This window comes from Chrysoperla carnea, unplaced genomic scaffold, assembly GCF_905475395.1.
Source record: "Chrysoperla carnea unplaced genomic scaffold, inChrCarn1.1, whole genome shotgun sequence".
Taxonomy (NCBI): Eukaryota; Metazoa; Arthropoda; class Insecta; order Neuroptera; family Chrysopidae; genus Chrysoperla; species Chrysoperla carnea.
The window spans coordinates 6,913-12,500 of NW_025408361.1; the positions used below are offsets into that span (position 1 = coordinate 6,913).

The 5,588-nt window shown below is 31.9% G+C and overlaps 3 non-coding genes across 3 annotated transcripts in view; all 3 read left to right on the plus strand.

The window, feature by feature from the left end:
• Positions 1–284: 284 nt before the first annotated feature.
• On the plus strand, positions 285–2,440 carry LOC123304894. Its single transcript, XR_006536818.1, has one exon. It is a non-coding gene; the product is annotated as a small subunit ribosomal RNA (ribosomal RNA).
• Positions 2,441–3,393: 953 nt separating this feature from the next.
• Positions 3,394–3,548, plus strand: LOC123304890. Its single transcript, XR_006536816.1, has one exon. It is a non-coding gene; the product is annotated as a 5.8S ribosomal RNA (ribosomal RNA).
• Positions 3,549–4,183: 635 nt separating this feature from the next.
• Positions 4,184–5,588, plus strand: part of LOC123304896 — a 4,577-nt gene continuing 3,172 nt past the window's right edge. The window contains exon 1 of the ribosomal RNA XR_006536820.1: positions 4,184–5,588. This exon is cut by the window's right edge and continues 3,172 nt beyond it. This is a non-coding gene — a ribosomal RNA (large subunit ribosomal RNA).

Consider the following 5,588-nt stretch of genomic DNA (forward strand, 5'->3'; position numbering starts at 1 on the left):
AAAAAATTATATAAATGACATAATAAAATATATATTTGAAAAAAAAAAAAATTAATAATAATATATATATCTCATATGTTTTTTCTATTAATTTTAAAACAATAGAGATATAAAAAAAAAAAAATTTATATCAGTAATGGGTGAGACCATCTGATATTTAAAATGAAATTGTAATAATATTATTATATATTAATAATTATTGTATGAAAATTTTTTTTCTTATAATAAGAAAACAAAAATATCATGTATATTATTATATATTTAATATTATAAATACAAATAGTTCCCTGGTTGATCCTGCCAGTAGTCATATGCTTGTCTCAAAGATTAAGCCATGCATGTCTCAGTACAAGCCAAATTAAGGTGAAACCGCGAAAGGCTCATTATATCAGTTATGGTTCCTTAGATCGTACCCACATTTACTTGGATAACTGTGGTAATTCTAGAGCTAATACATGCAAACAGAGTTCCGACCAGAGATGGAAGGAATGCTTTTATTAGATCAAAACCAATCGGTGTAAATTTTAATTTGCATCGTTTAATTTGGTGACTCTGAATAACTTTAAGCTGATCGCACGGTCTCGTACCGGCGACGCATCTTTCAAATGTCTGCCTTATCAACTGTCGATGGTAGGTTCTGCGCCTACCATGGTTGTAACGGGTAACGGGGAATCAGGGTTCGATTCCGGAGAGGGAGCCTGAGAAACGGCTACCACATCCAAGGAAGGCAGCAGGCGCGCAAATTACCCACTCCCGGCACGGGGAGGTAGTGACGAAAAATAACGATACGGGACTCATCCGAGGCCCCGTAATCGGAATGAGTACACTTTAAATCCTTTAACGAGGATCCATTGGAGGGCAAGTCTGGTGCCAGCAGCCGCGGTAATTCCAGCTCCAATAGCGTATATTAAAGTTGTTGCGGTTAAAAAGCTCGTAGTCGAATCTGTGTCCTACACTGTTGGTTCAATGCTCGCATTGTTTAACTAGCATGTTATGTGGGACGTCCTACCGGTGGGTGGTACAGATTATGTATAAAGTATATTTTAGTGTTATTATTTATTTAATGCATTATATATATTTTTATTATGTAATTTGTCGTAAGTGTTTAACCGTTAAGAGCGGTGGCAGCCCCCAATTGCAATCCCGTCGCGGTGCTCTTAATTGAGTGTCGAGGTGGGCCGGTACGTTTACTTTGAACAAATTAGAGTGCTTAAGGCAGGCTCAAATTTTGCCTGAATATTGTGTGCATGGAATAATGGAATAGGACCTCGGTTCTATTTTGTTGGTTTTCGGAACTCCGAGGTAATGATTAATACGGACAGATGGGGGCATTCGTATTGCGACGTTAGAGGTGAAATTCTTGGATCGTCGCAAGACGGACAGAAGCGAAAGCATTTGCCAAAAATGTTTTGATTGATCAAGAACGAAAGTTAGAGGTTCGAAGGCGATCAGATACCGCCCTAGTTCTAACCATAAACGATGCCAGCTAGCGATCCGCCGAAGTTCCTCCGATGACTCGGCGGGCAGCTTCCGGGAAACCAAAGCTTTTGGGTTCCGGGGGAAGTATGGTTGCAAAGCTGAAACTTAAAGGAATTGACGGAAGGGCACCACCAGGAGTGGAGCCTGCGGCTTAATTTGACTCAACACGGGAAACCTCACCAGGCCCGGACACCGGAAGGATTGACAGATTGAGAGCTCTTTCTTGATTCGGTGGGTGGTGGTGCATGGCCGTTCTTAGTTGGTGGAGCGATTTGTCTGGTTAATTCCGATAACGAACGAGACTCTAGCCTGCTAAATAGACGTACTTTACCGGCATCTCAAGGCCCATCGGCTGTTTGTTTCCCATTTCATTCATTTTCATGTGTGTTATGTATTGTATTTATATATGCATGTATTTTTGAGATTTAACGATCAAGATTATATTTTGTATATATTGTGCTTTATGTTGCATATGTTATGGTGTATGGGTACGCAGTTTTTTGATGTGGTTTTTACTGCCGGCGTACAAATAATTCTTCTTAGAGGGACAGGCGGCATTCTAGCCGCACGAGATTGAGCAATAACAGGTCTGTGATGCCCTTAGATGTTCTGGGCCGCACGCGCGCTACACTGAAGGAATCAGCGTGTCCTCCCAGGCCGAAAGGTCCGGGTAACCCGCTGAACCTCCTTCGTGCTAGGGATTGGGGCTTGCAATTGTTCCCCATGAACGAGGAATTCCCAGTAAGCGCGAGTCATAAGCTCGCGTTGATTACGTCCCTGCCCTTTGTACACACCGCCCGTCGCTACTACCGATTGAATGATTTAGTGAGGTCTTCGGACTGGTACGCGGCAATATTTCTGATATTGCCGATGTTGCTGGGAAGATGACCAAACTTGATCATTTAGAGGAAGTAAAAGTCGTAACAAGGTTTCCGTAGGTGAACCTGCGGAAGGATCATTAACGATATATATAAAATATATTTATTTATATTTTTTGTATTGTTTTTAAATATTCCAAAAAATAAAAATATTATTGATAAGAAATATTTTTTTTAACAAAATAACATATTAATATGTAATTTTCTCAAAATATATAATAGTAATTATGTGTTAAAAGAGATTTATTTTGGTTATGATATCATATTAAAGTAATACGCCAAACTTTTTTTATACACATAATATATCTATACATATAATATAGAGAATATTATATAAATATTAATAATATATTTGTTACATATAAAATATTTTTATATTCAATATTATTATTATTATTAAACAATAATTATTAATAAAATCTATAAATAATTTCTCTTATAAAAAAGTGAAATTAAAAATAGAATATATTGAAATTATTTGTTTATATGTATATAATCTCTATTAAGAAAAATAAAATAAGATTATAATTGATATAATCTATATTTTTATTTTTCTATGTTATATAATAAAAATAAAGAAAACACAAGATAAAATTTTTTTAAAGAATAAAATTTATTTCAAATTTAAATTTCTTTATGTTTTGTCTTGATATTTCTTTTTTTTTATTAAAAGTTATTATGTTAAAAAACAAACCCATTTGTTTTGTACCATATTAATATTATATATATTTTTATGTAGAAAATAATTTATAAAAAAAAAATAAATACATTTCTATAAAATATACCAAATATTAATTATTATATCTAGCTAGCACTAACAAAAATATCAAAAATGTTATGTATATATTTATTAATACCATAATATCTTTAATTTATATATATATATATTTAAAATAAAATATATAATTTATATTCTAGAAAAATTTTTTTATTTTAAAAGAATTTATAAAGATATATAAATTAATAATTTTATTTTTTATATTAAAAATAAAGATTATTATTAATAATAATACTTACATTTAAAATTTAAAAAGATTACCCTGGACGGTGGATCACTTGGCTCGTGGGTCGATGAAGAACGCAGCTAATTGCGCGTCAACTTGTGAACTGCAGGACACATGAACATTGACATTTCGAACGCACATTGCGGTCCTTGGATACTGTTCCCGGACCACATCTGGCTGAGGGTCGTATACATTATATTAATATAATAAAAGATTATTTTACATAAAATTTTTTTTATGAAAAAGAAATTTATCAATAATTAAAAAAGAAAATTTATTTTTTCATATTTAATTAAATTGATAAATAAAATTTTTATAAAAGAAATGTAAAATTATTTATATATGAATGTTTTACGCCAAATATAAGAAAAAAATAAATATAAAATGTTTTTAATAGCATTTAAAATTTATATATTTTTTATTATTTGTCGACATTTTTAAATTAATATATCAATATTATTTTTTATCATTTATATATAATATTATAAAACTTTATGTTAATAATAATATTAATAATAAATGATATTAATAATATATTTTTAAAATATTAAATAAAGAAGAATAAACAAAAATATTATATATTAATATTTTGTTATGGAATATTTTATTTGTAATAAAATTTTCAATATACTCGAAAAAAATTAATATATATAATTATTTATTTTTTATTTTCTTCTCTTTAGATAAATATAAAAATAATATTATATAATAATATTAAAAAAATTTGAGTATGAATAATTAAGAAAATTGTTTACTTATAAAATATAACAAAAACATAATATATAAAAAAAATTTTTGTTTTAATACTTCTAAAAACTTTTACGACCTCAGAGTAGGTGAGATTACCCGCTGAATTTAAGCATATTATTAAGCGGAGGAAAAGAAACTAACTAGGATTCCCTTAGTAGCGGCGAGCGAACAGGGATAAGCCCAGCACTGAACCCCGTGGCTGATAAACAGACACTTGGGGAATGTAGTGTTTAGGAAGATTCAATATAAACCTATTGTTATATAATACATCCAAGTCCATCTTGAATGGGGCCATATACCCATAGAGGGTGCCAGGCCCGTAGTGATTATTATTGATGATAGGTGAATCTTTCCTTAGAGTCGGGTTGCTTGAGAGTGCAGCTCTAAGTGGGTGGTAAACTCCATCTAAGGCTAAATATTACCACGAGACCGATAGCGAACAAGTACCGTGAGGGAAAGTTGAAAAGAACTTTGAAGAGAGAGTTAAAGAGTACGTAAAACCGTTCAGGGGTAAACCTGAGAAACCCGAAAGGTCGAAAGATGAGATTCATTTACTTTTTATCGTTAATCAACCAATTTGTACTAGCATGTGACAAAAATTTTTATTAGGAATTTATTTTTAGTAAAAATATATGCACTGCTGTATATTGTTAATTGTATGATAACGAGGTATGCACTTCTCATCTTGTAGGACGTTGCGACCCATTAAATATTAATCTATAGGCATTGGTGCGTTGATTAATGTACAATATTATTTTTTGATAATATTTTGTGTATGTTAAACGCCTATGTTTCTTGATTAATTGTTTGATGGTATTAATTATAAATTGATATTGAGTCGCGTTATTAACGCGTTCAGATCCACCACGAGTATAAATAGGTTTTTTTATTAAAACATATTATATATACGGATTTTATGCCGTTATATGATACTATTTAACTGTCAGTAGGTGTATGATAATGAACTGGCTCATTTTTTTTTATTAAAAATTTATCTGTCAGCGACGATATAGCTTTGGGTACTTTCAGGACCCGTCTTGAAACACGGACCAAGGAGTCTAGCATGTACGCAAGTCATTGGGAATAAAATATTTTTTCATCGAAATATTTATAAATTTTATGAAACCCAAAGGCACAATGAAAGTAAATATTATTTATATTTTTTTATAAATGATAAAAGGAGGATATATTTATATTATGTATTAAATATCGCACTCCTAGGGCGTCTTATATTATTATAATTTAGTTTTCGGATTATATTATAATAGAGGCGCACCTAGAGCGTACACGCTGGGACCCGAAAGATGGTGAACTATGCCTGGTCAGGATGAAGTCAGGGGAAACCCTGATGGAGGTCCGTAGCGATTCTGACGTGCAAATCGATCGTCGGAACTGGGTATAGGGGCGAAAGACTAATCGAACCATCTAGTAGCTGGTTCCCTCCGAAGTTTCCCTCAGGATAGCTGGCGTTCATTAT